Below are 17865 nucleotides of genomic sequence, written 5' to 3'. Positions count from 1 at the left end.
GCGTTAATTGTGATCTATAACGTTTCGTTTATTAAAATAATAAGGGAGACAATTCTAACATTTGAGGCGACTAAATATCGAGGGAAACTGCAAGATAACTTTCATCGACCTCAAGAGAAAATGTTCCCAAATTAACAATGTGAATGAAATCTGGACCATATCATATCATTTCTACTATTTAATTAATTTCATTGTTCTCTGAACTGCTATAATAATCCTATTTGTGTTGCATGATATCATACTGGTTAAAATCTCATTAATAAAGGGGAACTTTCCTGCGTTATTTCCTTACTCATGACAGCTGACAAAAATTGCTCATGGCAAGAAATGAATTAATTAATGAAAAATGAACGAGAGTAGAAAAGCCCCAAGGCAACAATGCATAGCCCTTGGGTCACGACCCTCTTCTGGATCGGCGCTTTTATTAAGGGGCCGCAAATATTTTCTATTGCTAATATTAATTATTTTTATTTCGGTAATTCCTGCGCTCATCTTCTAGTTAAATGAAACTCTGGTGTCTTTAACTGCTGAATGTGACTAATGTTAGCGAATGTAAAATAAGTGCTGCTTTTGTAAATATATATTTAATTTAATTTAAATATTTTAGTTTTGTTCGCATGTTTGCGCTAGGTCTCGCATGTTTGCAAAGTTTGTAAATGTTAATATTGCAATTGCTGTTTAAGTGTCGCATTGGTTTGCCTTAGTTTTAAGTTTGACTTCTCGTCCAGCGATTGTACTCCCCAGGAAATGGGAAAGTGGAAAAGCCTTAGGAAAAGGGAAAAAACTGTCGCACAGCTCTTCACAGTATCACAGAATACAATCAATAATTACACTTCAAAATACTAAGAACGTTAACCCAACGCAATGCAAAGCGCATCTAAAAGGCGAAGCTCTCACGGATATCTCAATCCTCCGAATTTCAACTGTGAACTAACAACTCGGCAGCTGCCGTCTGCGCACTTATATAGTTTTCATCCAGCCGCCGAGAAAACTATAGTATTTTTCGAAATTACTGGAAGGCATAGAGGGCCGGATACGGTTACAACTACATATTATTTGCTTATTTGTATTATTACGACAAAGCCTCGAGAGCTATCTGTTTAAGGGAAGGGATGCTTTTGTGGACGACTTTCTAAGGGAAACTGGCTCGTATATACTTTACACATGGAAAAAACATGAAAACTCCCAGCCAGTCCGTTCGCGGAATCTGAACCTCGAACCGAACTACCAGTGTTCAGCGACATTACCGCTCGGTGGGCCTCAGCTACTTATGAAATCAATTACAATACCTATCGCAGCGATACAGGAACAGGACCAAAATGTTTCCAAATGATCGCAAATTTGGTGACAAAAATTAGATGCCAAAACCATTGTCAGCTTGGCGATATCTCTCCAATTTAACGAGATAGCCATTTATTTACTCGGTGTTAAATAGACTTGCCAATGCATTCTTATATTTCCGGCAGATCATTGTCCTTTTAGATTCTCATGCTGCATCATACAGAAAAATTGCAACAGTTTCACTTGTAATTATTTTTATATGTACAAAATTTGTAAGAATATGTATTCAATGTTTTTCTTTCTTCCTCAGTAATTTATCAGCTGGAAAACTTACGTATAACGACTAGCAAATTTTGTTGATTTATTAACACTTAGATTAACACTTAGATTGCGAAAAATGAAATATTCTGTTTGCTATTATATATATTCCGCATATCAAATTATTAGATTTTTCATCTTCTACAACAGGTTCTAATATTAAAAAATCAAGTCGCTAAAATAATAATAATCGATTAACTAAAATGGATGAAAAGCGTTAATTTCATGGACGGTAGGATTTATTGATGTGAAAAGAGGTAACTGTATGTTTCTCATAAAATTTTCTATTCAAGCATCGTCCTAAATAAGAGTTACGCATTTTAATATACCAAATTATAGAATTACAAAAATATTATAGAATTACGAAACATTATAAGAAGTTACTTATAATGTTTCGTAACAGCCACCCTGATTGTACCAAAGAAAATGTCTACAAGTTCTAATGTTCCTGCTATTCCAGTTATTAAGTTTCCCTAAATATAGTTAAGAGATTTATGAAAAGTTTTTTAATTATAACTTGGAGTGGTACTTCTGTAAATATAAGATCTATTTTTTTTTTAGATCGTCCTCTTAAAGCAAAACTTCATTTAACTACACATTATTCTTTAATACGTTAAATGTGAAACTTTCTATACATTTATACACAGAATTTATGAAGATATTCGAGAATGAAGTTACTGAATTGTACAATTTTCCAATTATTTTATGGAACGAAATTTAAGATTTTGCGCCCAAATTTAAGAATCTAATACAATAGATTTGGGGGGGGGTATGCTCATTTTTGCATTGGATAACACTCGTTCTTGAAACAGTAACTACTTTTGTGAAAATATTAATTACGCATATCTTTGCTAATTTTGTAGGAATAGTTATGAAACCTTTTGTATTTAACTTTCTATATAAAGTAAAATTTATATTTTTATATGTGGAATTTTTCCGTGTTTAAATCATGTTAAAATTAGGATTTTATATTTATATAACCTTCCCGTCTATAGAGTTGAAATTATTCCCGTACAATTTTCAATACTATTTTGAGATATTTGATAACTGGAGTTCATTTCTGTTCAGGAATAATATGTAAAGGAATAAAGCTACTTTTTTTCGAACACTTCAAATATGCCAACATGGATTGCTGTAAGGTAAGCCAATGAAGTCCAATAAGTTAGACAAAATAAGGATTTTCGAATTGCTGTGATGCGCCCAATGACAAAACTAACAAAAGTGTACGCTCTACTTCCCTTTTCTTCATGTATAAACATCCCTTCTCCTTTTTCTTTAGTTTTACGTTCATCAATTCCCAAATTTCCTTTCCATTGTCGTTAATTCTTAAGAAAAAGAAAGTGACAATGGAATTTAGGGTAAATCTCCAACTCAACATTCAATTCAGATTTAGGAAAAGTTTTTCCCACCCTTTCAACAAGCCGCCGGACTGTGAAAAGTCCTGTTCCACATTTCACAGCGGATGAAATGTTCCGATTCAATAAGCAAACGGTCTGGCCAGTCTGTACCATCTGTCGCGTAGAGTGAGAAACAAAAGTAATTCGTAACTGAAGTCCCTCCTAAACGATGACAGTTTTAAAATATTTTAGATTTGTGAAGAAGATTTATCACTTTTAAAACGGAAACAATTGATTATTTGGACAGTCATTGCGTGCTTTGCCGTAATTCATTAAACAAATAAATAATTGTTTATTTGATCAAAGCCTCTGAGTGCTGCTTACGAAAGAACCTTTGTGAATTGAAACATGTACAATAATTAGCTTCAAATCTATGTAGATTAATATTATGTAGATTTGATATTAACTATAAAGTACGCAAATCTGATGTTTAGAGTAAGCAAGAGAAGACTCTAAATGAATATACTGAGATGTTTTTAAGTATTTCCATATTCATAATACCTCAGCTAATCCGAAGTAAAAATTTAAATGAAAGGTATATTCTTTAAATTTTTTAAAAATTCAATATTTGTATTGTAACGTCAACTCCAGACCTTCTGATTGATAACCGGATGTGCTTTCCTGTTATTTTATCACTACGAAGGCATACAATAAGAAGGGAGAAAATACCTTACATTCTCCTTCACTTAAAGGGCGACAGAGAACGTGCGGACACAGTCAACAAATTATGGTGGTGATGAATTATCGTCCACGACATTTTAGTTTGGGTATTGTTATTTATAGTATTGTTCTAACATAAGTATTTTGACACAATATCGGACTTTTTCTGAAATAACATACCAAGTTTTTTCATATTTCGATTCTACGTTTCCAATTATTCCTAGATTAAATTTTGTAATTTTTGGTGAGAAATTTATGGAGAAATTTAAAAATTTATCTTGGCGAACTTATGAATTTGTAGCAACCTATATTCCTTTGCCTTTTTCTTTGTGCACGAGCGGGGAAAAAATCATCGTTCATACTTTTAAATAATCTTAACATAGTGCGTACACCACATTTTCGTTATTATCGCTTATCACAAATACGCCAAACTTCAAAACGCGCCAAAATGTAAATTCACGTACATCTTAGGAAACTTTGAATAAGAAACTCAATTTTGCAAGTTTCTTTAGAAATACGTCTACATTAAGATGATGGTAAAACTTTTATATGTTATAATTCAATTTTTTTTCGAAAAATTAAAAAAAATTATTTAAAAATACAAAATTTAAAAATAGGTCATAAAAAATAGGCGACTTTTATTTGGAAGGAACCTAAATTTCGAATCATGGAAGAAGGAATTAAGTAATTTAATAAAAATGAGATATTAATAAATATATATCAAAGTCAATTAACACCGAGGAGCTAAAATTTCGAGAGCTAATTTTTTAAAAACTACTTGTGCGATTTTTACAACATTTGGCAGTTTGGCATAATTGGAGTCGTAGAATCGAAATATGGAAACAAATTGGCATGACATTTTAGAAAAAGATCCGATTTTGTGTCAAAATACCTATATTAGAACAATGCTATATATAAATCTAATATATATATCCTAAGTCGCGCCTTCGATACATGGAAAACGGAATTTGAATTTCGCCAATCGGGCTAGTAGAACGAGAGATATAGAACTCTGCCCCCCTTTATTCCCCCCCCTTTTTTTTTTCTGCGCGCGCGCAGTGTACCTTTGAATAACACATCTACATGCATTAACACTCAAAAATAAAATAACAGCAACACTCTAAGTGGCTTTCTCATTTGCAACGCACTGTCTTAAATTATGGAGATCCATTGGATCTGTGCGGGACTTAAAAAAAAAACTTTCTTTAAATATAATCTTTTTTACTGTCATTTATAAGAATACAGAACTATAAATAGATTTATAGAAACTTCTACAGTAAGGTTAGTAAAATGTGAAAAATATGGAATTAAATGTTTGGTAAAAGAACATAAAATCGCATTCCAATATATTTTGTCATTTTTGTTTTCGAACAAAATGTGTTCAAAAAGAAAGTGAGAGCTCCTAAATTTACTAAAAATTGTCCTAAGGAGCATAGGATCTAGAGGGCTAAAAGAAAACAAAACTTAAAATATGAGGTGCTCCGTAAAATTAAAATTTGAATAGTACCGATAAAAAGAAAGATAAATAATTTTCTTAATGGCAGGATGGGAAATTCAGTATCCTTCCCATCTTCCTAAGTATTTTCTGCAGAACAGAACATTGGAACTTTCAATGGAATGACGCACAACGTGGACATGGAATTCTAATTATTGCATAAATGTAACCTGTCATCTTGAAATAATAAATTGAATTCAGCCAGTTTCTAAAAGAAAAGATACCGAAAATAATATTTACCCATTACGAACTCTCCACTTTTCGAAATCACATAACATGCTTGTTTCAAGAAGACAACTGCAGTGGCGTAATTGGAATTTGATGGTCACGCGACCAATCATATGGAACATGATCCTTAATTACGAAATAGTATAAGCTGCCTGACGAATGAACTCGGCGCTATACAGTTCTGATTGCACAAAACTTTAATTACTTTCTGCTACAGAAATTTTAGCGGTGTGTATCTTATTTTCGTCCCCTATTTATCAGCCAAAATGCTTTTGCACCTTATAAATCCTTTTCCGCTTTCAAGTTTAAAACATACGTATATCTAACTTTTCGGGGTCTGGAAAGTGAAGCTGGCGTTTATGATATGCAATATATCTTCATTTAATTAAAAAATGGACAGAACTATATTCAGAAACTTCTTAACATTGGCACAAATTATAATGTAATATGAAATAACGGTACACCTAAGCAAATATTAATCGTATTTAATATATGCTGAACGAATTTAGTTATAGCAATAAGGAAAAGAGGTTATAATTTGAAATTTATCTTTGTTTCGAATATATTAAATTCTGAAACAGAATTTCTCTGCTGTTTAAATTCAAAATATAAATTTTCTAACCATTTTTAGAAAATAACAAATAATTAATTATTGTTCTTATGTAGGATATACAGGATAATATATATGTTTATATAGGAAACGCAAAATCAAAATCTAAGCATTTATAAAATGATCATTCATTATTACCAGAAGCCAGAAGAAAAGCTGATTTTAAGACAAAAACTTTTGGATTTTTATATAGCTTTAGGCTGTGCACGAGCCAGTTCCCTTAGACATTTCTCCTCAAAGGCATCGCTCCTTTTATTCAGATAGCCCTAGTGGGCTTTACCATAATCAATTAAATTGAAACCAAAATATTTTTATGCTGAAAAACTGAATGACGCTTATTGTGGAATAGCCGTGGAATGACTGTTAGTTGGTTACAGTTACGATGTGCTGTAGGATGATTAAATGTTTCTGGATGTAATCAGAACATTGGTAAGTTTAAGAATATACAGTTCATGTTATGATATGAGAAATAAGTGTAAAATGACGCACAAATCAAATAACTATACTTCAGTAATAAAAATAAAAATTTAATTTTTTGTATGCCGTAGAAAAGAACTGGACTATACTAATTGAACTTCTTCTTCTCATAAACAGTTGAGATTTTATAATTAAACAATTAAAAATTAAACACAAAAATGTCGCCTAAAAGTATTGCAGTAATGAATACCCTCAATAATTTATTGATAATACAACAAATTTGGGTTGGGCGTACATTTAAGTCAAGATCTCAATCGATTTCGAGGGCACGCAGGTATAGGTCACTCTTCATCAAAAGCAAAGAAATCTGCAAGGCTGCACTGACTGGAAGAATCTACTGGGCACCTGAAAAGTTACATATAACCCTTCCCCTCAAAAATAATAAAAAAAAAAAGTTTCAGATTTTAATTACGTCTAAAGGGGAGTTTTTTTAACGTTTTATGTTTTACCTTTATTTATTAAATATCATGTTCTTTGTGCTTAAACCATAAAATTTAGTTCAATAGCAATGTCGCAAAATAATTTTAAAATGAGCATATCTTGAGAATTTCCGATACACAGTTCGACGAGCTGGAGATAAAAAGGTTTTTTTCCCCCATAGTGTTGCCATTGCTCGCTTTTCAAATTTGGGATTTCAGATGCCCATGTTCACAGTAAGATTACGTCATTCAAAATTGGATGGCTCTATGTACCGTTGTTTTATCACAATGCGAGAAATGTACATACATTTATGTAGATTTTTCATTATTTAATTTCTTCAAATATAATGCAAGACGCTAACATTTTGTGACAACAGTTTGAAAAGTGAACCGACATTTATAGGAGTCCGACGCAAGATGCCAAAACGAAAGTAATAGTCCTTCGGGACTCAAATTCCTTTGGACTAGAAAAAAAAGGGGGGAATTAAGCCCTGTACCAGCAAAAATGAATGCTCTTCTCCGAAGATTTTTGGGATAACAGATATGTTTTCTTTCCCAGTAAACTTCACTGAGTCACTGTCGAGATTGCCATAGTAAAGGGGGGACGAAAACTTAACATGAGGTGTATTGTATTCTTTATCCTTAAAAATAACCAAATTTATATTTGTAGTCGCAGGCTTCTGACAAAAAGAAAAAAAAAAAGGGGGGGAAGCGAATAGATGTAATAAAATTTCTAAGTCCTTTAAAGAAGTTGCATTAAGAAAGTTATAATCGGCATACTTCCTTTCTGTATAGTATTAAGAATATTGTTATTTAGAAAGGTAGCTCCAAAGGAGAGAAAATGTTTCACGTCATGTAGATGATTAAATCTGTCATATATCATTGTCAATATACGTTTTTAGATGAAAAAAAAAAAAAAAGACTTAGATGAAACCTATCTATTTTTTTTTATAAAAAATATGTTTTTCAAAGTCTTGTAATTTCAAGTACATTTTTTATTGGAGTCCCATTTCAATAACATTTTTATTTCAGAGAATAATATCACAATATTTATTACTGAAAATTAACATAATGTTGCGTTCTACGGTTCGCGGATTTGGAGTAATTGATGATAACACTTGATGAAGAATTAAAACACAATTTATTCCCCAGTATTACACAGGACAGTTCAAAAGACACGTTTACAGCCGTCGAAAAACTACGATAAACACGCTAAAACATTCAGCAACACAACTTTCAGGCTATAACGGTGAAGACAGCTTCACTGCAAAGCACTAAAGTACAGCTCTTGACTCGATTGATCGCATTCAAGATACATTACTCTCTCCCGGAACAGGTAGGGAGAGCTTTAAACTATCTTCGAGAATATTCTCGAAAAAACCGCTAAAAATGTGTTCCAGAATGTTCTCGCTCTATGACATATCGCAAAATTGGTCGCTAAACATCGCCAAATGGGCGAGCCAAATCTGGCAACCTCGTCTTTGTCTGCAATTTTCTGGCAACCCTAACTCCGCTTTGCGGGGAAGCAATTTCAGCGCAGCTGGGCTTTCGAAACAATATTATTATTTAAACTGAAGTGTAAGCGAATCATGATGTAGATTAACTTTTATTCTTATATAAGTATTCTGATATCTGATTCACTTATATATACTGTAACGTTATATATATACTGTTCACTTATATATATACTGTTCATGAACGTTTATTCATCCTGTTGCAAAATTTCCAAAAGTTATTGAAATGGCAGAAAGTACGTAAATGAAGAAACAAAATAAGCTGAAAAACTAGTATTAAATTCCTTGCTGCCAAAAAGTTCTTCTCTTCATTTTTAATTAATTAATTAATCGGTTTTGTAGCTTCATCAGTGTGGCTTTAACGAATTTATAATTATCGAACCAAGAAAGTAAATGCTGTTTCATTTAATTTTTTTTAATCTGCAGACGTAGCTAATTTAGTTATTTCTTTTACGTAGAATTTATATTATTTAACATACAAATGGAATTTCTGCAACGGTAACGCGAAAAGAAATAAAGGGCAATGATTTGCTTGAGAAAATTGAATTCGATAATACCTGAATTAATTGCTATCTCCGGAACGCAGACGATTTTTAGAACCTTGTTAGTAGAAAAAAGAAAGTAATTAGAATTTTCTAAAATAGCAGCAAAGTTTTACTTTTTTTTATACATATTCTTTCTTTTAGCCTCTTAGTTCACCCATTAAAATAAAGGTGGTGTAGTGAGGCATTTGTTTTTTTATTCAATTTGCTCTTGATAATTTAGTCTTTATTTTTTTAAGTACTTCTTCATCCTCGTTTCTTTCCCATTATCGGCTATAAAGTGCTTCAGTAAATATTCAAATGGAGTATGCACCTTATTATTTTTTTCCCAGAGCAAAATTTGTTAATGGTGTACCGCTCTCTTATGGGTCACTTTATAAGAGTAATTTTTAATAAATAACTGGACATTCAAAGAAATTGATAACAACTGGAAAAGAAGCTTAAAAAATATTAAATATTTTTTCAATTAAATATCAAATATTTTTTTTAATAATAAAAAATATTAAGTATTATTTCGAGCTGAACGTCAACCTCAACCTAGGCCGTTTATTCCCAATTTAAAAATTCTGAAAGATTCTTACAATATGTATTGACATATTAGATACAATATGTATTACAATATGTATTGACATCTTCTAATATGTATTGACATATTAGAAGAAATACGGTTAATGTTTTGTTTTATTAAGGGCCTTATGCAGATTTCCAAATGTAGCGAGGTTGATCTTTCTATAGCCTCTGATATAAACAAATACAATAGCTTTTTTGCCGTCAACAAGAATAATTTTTTGTCTGAAAGTTTGTGTCTGTAATAGGGATTATGACGGTAATTTTAAATGATTTTAATAATAATTTGCTAACAATACATGGCAGAAAATTCAAATAAACTGCTTAATTACTTTTACTTCTTCGTACGAAGTAAAGAAAGTATTGTAATCGCGAAAAATTTCGGGCGTATCTTTAAACGAAAATATCCATTTAGACCGCTCTCGAACTCATTTGAACGATGTTTTTGCGGGACATCTGTATCTGCTGATAGAATACAGGACTGTTTTTGCCAAAACGGATTGTAAAACGGCTTTAAAATAAATTCAAAAGAGATTTTTTTCTTGACCGTTGTGCGTATCTCGCATAACTCAAGAACAAGTAGTTGTAGAAAGCTGAAATTTTGTAGAAATTTACTATTTTATTCTTATATATTGTTAAATTTTGCATTTTTTGCTTTAAAAGTGATTAAATTAAGTGGGTTTTATGTTCCTTTTAAGGTATTTATGTCTTTCGTTAATCTGAATGCAATAATTATCAACAATTTAAAAGTTTAAATAGCGAGTTAAGCTTAACGAACGGCCATTTGTTTATATTTGAAACTCAGTAGAATAATGAATTCAGTTTCTGCAGCTTCAGTGTCTTTTTGCCGAATGGGACCAAAAGTAAACTTTTAGTTTCGTGCACCGAAAAATCTGTTTTCTTACACGCTGGCCGAATTGCTTGCTTTTAAGTTGAAACTCTAATTTTAATTGTGGTTTTTTTTAACTGTTTTAACCGTATTTGGTGTTTTATGTTTTTCTGTATTTTACAATTTTTAATAAAGGTGTTTTGAGTTTGTATGCATTTTTGCCTCACCGCAAAGTGAGAACAGAATTAATTGAATGAGAAATGCATTTTTTATGAAATTCAGCTAAAAATGTGTATAATTTAAATGGCCATACAAGGAAGTCATGTGGTGTCCACCTCAAAGTTTTAAATTTTATACGCATAAAGTACATTAGGTTAGCTTGTACAGAATTATTGCATTCCCTTCATGTCTGCTGTCGTGATGTATATGCAGCTGGGACTGAAGATCAGCTCTCGAATTCCGGAGAGGACACAGTTGATTTTTCGCCTTTCGAGCTATCTGGATTTTAGATTTCCTGCATCTACAATGCAAATTATCTCTACAGTATTGCTCGAAATAAACTGGGATGGATGCAATTTGGTACCATCTCCAGCTGGTCAAATGGATCTCATGCCTCTCTCTGTCACCTTTAAGTGAGCGAGAATATAAGGAATTTTACATCCCTCGCTCGTGATATCATGGTATAAATGATCAGAACGTCATCCTGTAATGGAAATCCGTGGTCTCAATTCCGGTCTGGACATTATTAATTCTTCAAGTTTTCTGCATATAAATTCTTAATGATGTCTACGAAGTAAATAAGTTACTCCTACTGCACTCAAATAAAGACTTGGATTTGAAAAAAGTCTACGCATAATAGCAGTTTAAAGAAGAAAAAATATGTCCCAAATGCTGAAACATTTTGACGTTTTTATTAAATTCGTAACAGCTTGTGAAAAGAAATCTTAAAATGAAATTTTCTATTCCTTTTAAAACTTTTAAGAACTTTTATTTCTATTATCTCATCCTTCTAATTTCCTTTAAAAATCTTTCGGTCAATTCTAGATTCTTCATTTCCCCGAGGCAGGATCTACAATTAATACTCCCTTCGCACTTAGCGTCTAAATGCTTGGAATCTCTTTCAAAATCGCATCAACTCTTTTAAAACTGCTGCGAGTTCATTCCAAGATTAAAACGATACGATTAAGTACTTAAAGTAGATAGAGAAATAAATCTTAAGAGGGTATAGTCTTCAGAAAATTGAGCTGTTTATTTCAAGAGGAATGAAAGTGTCATTAAGGATTTAATTCATTCTAATATTTGACGATACGATATCCAATGGACCTTTATGTCAGTATGATAACAGGTAATCATGAACGATAATTTTTAAACACCTCGCACAAAATTAGAGAAAATAAGATAACAGCGTTCGAATAACAAACGTAGCACTGATTGTTCGTTATGCAAGACTATATTTCTCAATTGTTACTATGGGAAAAATTTTAAATCCTTCCTACTGATTGCAGTATACAGATTTCGACATTTTGGCTAGAAATGAAAAATAAATTTAAAAAGTCGTTAAGCTGGCAAGGTAAAACAGAAAAAAAAAAAAAAAAAAAAAAAAAAAAATCTCTGAGAAGCCTTTTAATTAATAAGTGCAAGAAACCAATCACAAATGTGAGATTGTAATCTGAGCTCTGTATTCTTTCAAAGTAATTAGGCAAATGTTTAATTACAAGAAACAAAAACGAACATTATCTAATTACTAAGCTAATACGTGTCTGGGTACAAACATAACTCATGCGTTATTGATCTCAATTCTCTTAGATTGGCTCTGTTTTAGGTTGTGGCAGAAAATAAATTCTACCTAATTTTCTTCCTCTAGTTTTTATTGTATTATATTTATTTTTCCCTAGCTATTGAGCTAACTAGCCCGTGAAGAATCCTAGTTTGGAGAAATGAGTACATCTGTCGTTGAACATAAACTCGAAACATCAGTAGTGATAGTGCGACATTTTCTTACTTTCACCTTAATTTTGATCAAGAAATCATATAAGTTGGAATCTAAACGTCTCATTTCGATCTATCCCTACAACAAATTTCTGGAAAGTTCCCTTCGTATCTATAATTTCTAACTGCGTCTACTTCATATAGAAACTAGATTCGCAAATGTCTATACATTAACTTTTGTTCTAAGGCCTCGCGAGCAATCTCTGGCCTCTTTGTTTTCTTCCAGCACGGAAATGACAAAAGCAAACTGAGAATAGGAGATGAGAAGAATTATAGTTTTATAAGTGATTTTTACAATATGAAGGTGTCATGTGTAGAATATTCTATTTTATAATTCGTTTCGATGTCACTAAGGATAAAAGTAATCGAAGAATGGCCTTAACGGAAATTATACTGATGTCACTGAAAATGGGACAGGTATTTTCGCTCAGGAAACGGCAGCGCGATTGATGTTACGAAGTACTTTCAGTATGTAAAATAAATAACTAAATTACTTTCCCTAAGGCATTCATAAGTGCTTTATATACCAGATTATTGAATTAAAATATTGGCTTTATTACAGAAATAACCGAAACTCAAATTCAGATCGACGATGGTTTTATTTAAAAAATTCTATTCATTTTGATAAAGTTTCATTATAAGGTACCAGTAGTGTGCGCAGCCCTACCCACCTAACTAAACAAGTTTTCTCCCTCCTTTCTGCGTGCCTTCGAGGTGTAACAGTAGCACACTCGGCGCGTATTCGAGAGGTCCAGGTTCGATTCCCGGCGAGAGCAATGCACATTTTTCACATCTCCTGCTTCAAAAAAAAAAAAAAAAAAAAAAAAAAAAAAAAAATTAATAATGACTCTATATAGTTTACTTTTCAGGAAATAGAAAATTTCGCCTTCTTGGAAAGGAATGTGTTCTAATAAATAATAATAGAAATGTGAAAGTTTTCGAGTTTCATGGTCACCCAAAAGGGTTTGTTAAGGTGTTTACGCAATCTTTGAACTCGCTGTCTGCTGCTGCGTTCACTTCTGCTTTTTTAGTTTTGTTTTTAAACATCCTTTTCTTTTCTTACGTCACATACAATTCAACAAAAAAAAAAAAAAAAAAAAAAAAAAAAAAATCACTGATTTTTTTAACATTTGCTTAGTGGCCTACATTTAGAGTTTCCGATGCAGAATTGGTCTACATTTTATTAAATTACGCTCTTCGCACTTACGCGAAATAAAATTTAAATTCAGAAGCAAAATCCCAAAACATTGAAAAGCAGCATATCTTTAGAATCCGGACAGGTTGCCATACATATTTTATATTTTCACTATGTTATTTCTTTAAAAACCAGCTCCTTACACGGCCTGTCGCCTAAAATAGTTACCATAAAAAAGAAAGTTATATATAATAATTTTAATGAGTTCAGTTAAAGTAATTTCATAAAATTATTGAATACTTCTAATTAGACATCTCATGATTTTAATAAATGTTTATTTGAATCGGTCGCATTAAAAAGTAGTAAAAAATGTTCTTAAGAACTGTTTGTTGCTTTCAGATGACTTAGTTTATTACTGAATAACCTTCCAAATTAAATTTGAGAGTATCTCAGACTTTATTGAATGGCAACGCTCTGGCGCGTGGAAGATAAAATAACTTTTTTTCCGGCCGAGCCAACATATTGCTTCATAGAGCCGAGTTTATTAATTAAAACTGAAAGATACATTTTTCTGTATGGCAATAGTCTCTGGCGCTGGAGATAAAATATTTTATTCCGTACAGTGCCTTTGCAGTGCTCGCTTTGAAATTGTTGAGTTTCTTAATCAAGAATTCGTTAAAATTTTAAAAATATGAAATAGGTAATAAAACAAATTCGAAATTCAAGATTTGGGCTTCCAGATTCGGGTGGAGGACTACGTTATTTAAAATTTTATGGCTATAGGTATCGTTGTTTCTTTACAGTGCGAGAAATATACATGTATGCGTGCAGATTCTTCGTTATTTAATTTCTTTAAAAATAAAGCAAGGCGACAATATTTGGTGGTAACGATTTGCAAAGTGATACGCTGTTTATAGTGAAGCAATGCAAAATCCCATTTTGAGACTAATAGTTCCTTTTGGGGTAATACCTGAAGCATGTATTCTAACTCCATCTATTCAACGTTAAAATGACATCATTTTCATTCGCGTTTTTGTGAAATTTCCCCTTTCCCTTGAAAAACGCAAATGTAAACTAGTTTCATCTATAACAGTTTTTTTAGGAAGACATGCCTCCAGTAGACAAACAGCCCTCAAATTTTCTCCCGAATTAATTAAACCAGAATGTTTAAGCTACCGTAATGTTTATGAGCATAAGAAAAGCAATACTGTGTAATAGTAATAATCTCACAATCGTAATACACACACTTTATGACCAAGGTTTGGAAAACCTAAATGAAACACTAAATTACACTGATGCAAACAGAGAAACTGAATGTTTAAGGAGACTTAAGTGTTTTAATTGTTGTCGACTTCCTTCAGAAGTTAATTGTCTGGGATGAAAAACGTAAAAGTGGGGAGCTAAAGGAAAAAATGAAATGAAACAAACATAAGAAAAGAACTCGGGAAAAGAGAAAAAATAAGAAGGATCTCTAGTGTGAATGGAAAAAAATGCAAAAAACATGTTTTCGCTGCTAAAGGGATAACAATCAAAAGAAATCTCCTTTCTTACATTGTTCTTTTCCACCGGAAACATAATACGATCTTCATTACTACACGGTATTTCATGATCTTGCGAATTCTTTTGCTTTTTCTGCCACTATTATTAGGCGGAAAACTTGTTTCTTGCTGAGTTCCAAGGAAAATAAATATTTCTAATATACTCCGTAACTCTATACCTCCGAAAATCATTTAGATTACGAAAAGATGCGGCTATATGATATTTGCGGAGAGCTATACACCATTTTTTTTGTTTAAATAAATATTTCTAATATACTCCGTAACTCTATACCTCCGAAAATCATTTAGATTACGAAAAGATGCGGCTATATGATATTTGCGGAGAGCTATACACCATTTTTTTTGTTTAAATAAATATTTCTAATATACTCCGTAACTCTATACCTCCGAAAATCATTTAGATTACGAAAAGATGCGGCTATATGATATTTGCGGAGAGCTATACACCATTTTTTTTGTTTAAATAAATATTTCTAATATACTCCGTAACTCTATACCTCCGAAAATCATTTAGATTACGAAAAGATGCGGCTATATGATATTTGCGGAGAGCTATACACCATTTTTTTTGTTTAAATAAATATTTCTAATATACTCCGTAACTCTATACCTCCGAAAATCATTTAGATTACGAAAAGATGCGGCTATATGATATTTGCGGAGAGCTATACACCATTTTTTTTGTTTAAATAAATATTTCTAATATACTCCGTAACTCTATACCTCCGAAAATCATTTAGATTACGAAAAGATGCGGCTATATGATATTTGCGGAGAGCTATACACCATTTTTTTTGTTTAAATAAATATTTCTAATATACTCCGTAACTCTATACCTCCGAAAATCATTTAGATTACGAAAAGATGCGGCTATATGATATTTGCGGAGAGCTATACACCATTTTTTTTGTTTAAATAAATATTTCTAATATACTCCGTAACTCTATACCTCCGAAAATCATTTAGATTACGAAAAGATGCGGCTATATGATATTTGCGGAGAGCTATACACCATTTTTTTTGTTTAAATAAATATTTCTAATATACTCCGTAACTCTATACCTCCGAAAATCATTTAGATTACGAAAAGATGCGGCTATATGATATTTGCGGAGAGCTATACACCATTTTTTTTGTTTAAATAAATATTTCTAATATACTCCGTAACTCTATACCTCCGAAAATCATTTAGATTACGAAAAGATGCGGCTATATGATATTTGCGGAGAGCTATACACCATTTTTTTTGTTTAAATAAATATTTCTAATATACTCCGTAACTCTATACCTCCGAAAATCATTTAGATTACGAAAAGATGCGGCTATATGATATTTGCGGAGAGCTATACACCATTTTTTTTGTTTAAATAAATATTTCTAATATACTCCGTAACTCTATACCTCCGAAAATCATTTAGATTACGAAAAGATGCGGCTATATGATATTTGCGGAGAGCTATACACCATTTTTTTTGTTTAAATAAATATTTCTAATATACTCCGTAACTCTATACCTCCGAAAATCATTTAGATTACGAAAAGATGCGGCTATATGATATTTGCGGAGAGCTATACACCATTTTTTTTGTTTAAATAAATATTTCTAATATACTCCGTAACTCTATACCTCCGAAAATCATTTAGATTACGAAAAGATGCGGCTATATGATATTTGCGGAGAGCTATACACCATTTTTTTTGTTTAAATAAATATTTCTAATATACTCCGTAACTCTATACCTCCGAAAATCATTTAGATTACGAAAAGATGCGGCTATATGATATTTGCGGAGAGCTATACACCATTTTTTTTGTTTAAATAAATATTTCTAATATACTCCGTAACTCTATACCTCCGAAAATCATTTAGATTACGAAAAGATGCGGCTATATGATATTTGCGGAGAGCTATACACCATTTTTTTTGTTTAAATAAATATTTCTAATATACTCCGTAACTCTATACCTCCGAAAATCATTTAGATTACGAAAAGATGCGGCTATATGATATTTGCGGAGAGCTATACACCATTTTTTTTGTTTAAATAAATATTTCTAATATACTCCGTAACTCTATACCTCCGAAAATCATTTAGATTACGAAAAGATGCGGCTATATGATATTTGCGGAGAGCTATACACCATTTTTTTTGTTTAAGCCTTCGGATATTTTCAATTTCATTTGTATTTATTTAGGCTGCGTTTTTCTTTATTGTGTGAAGTGCGTCTTCAAACGCTCAGTTTTCCTACTAAGTTTGTTTTTAATAATGTAAAGTTATGGATGTTTTTCGCATTGAAATGTTGATTAAAGTCGTTTTGGAGAGCACAGAAAAAGTTTTTTCCATTTCATATTTAAATTTATTTCTTTTCTTTTTCATTTTAATATTTTTTTTTTATAATACAGAGGGTTGTTTGTATCATTCCCAGAACATTGTCTTTCTCTTCAAAACTGGCGTTTCTCTTTTTTCCCATTGTTTATGAAAGGGGCTAGTAGTTTTAAATGTCACGCTGGACTGCAAGATATTCCTTAATTGCAGTGAATCTGTATATTCACTAGTTATAAATGCGCGTGTGTAATTGCAATTTTTCTTCCGTTTTATGGGTTCTGACGTTACGAAACTTGATTGCTATTCGAAACAAGCTAAACATTTATAAATGAATAGTAAAAAACAATTAGTACAAAAATGTTTTTATTTTCTTTGCGGTTAAAAACTGTGCGCGTCTGTTTGTTTGTTTGTGGCATCACTTCCTAAGGAACGGCGGGGAGTTGAGTTTCGAAAGAGGTACCTTCGGATTCCCAAAATTTGTGGGAAGCCATTTCGACAATTCTTATCTTCTTACAACT

General features: G+C 31.8%; 1 protein-coding gene across 4 annotated transcripts in view; it reads left to right on the top strand.

Moving 5' to 3' along the window:
* Nucleotides 1–17865, top strand: part of LOC118194994 (toll-like receptor Tollo) — a 162729-nt gene that overhangs the window by 110147 nt on the left and 34717 nt on the right. The gene's annotated exons all lie outside the window — the stretch shown is intronic.

Source organism: Stegodyphus dumicola, chromosome 9 (genome assembly GCF_044657685.1).
Source record: "Stegodyphus dumicola isolate Sdum_Otavi_A_Nest chromosome 9, ASM4465768v1".
Taxonomy (NCBI): domain Eukaryota; kingdom Metazoa; phylum Arthropoda; class Arachnida; order Araneae; family Eresidae; genus Stegodyphus; species Stegodyphus dumicola.
This window is presented reverse-complemented; position numbering and strand designations above follow the sequence as displayed.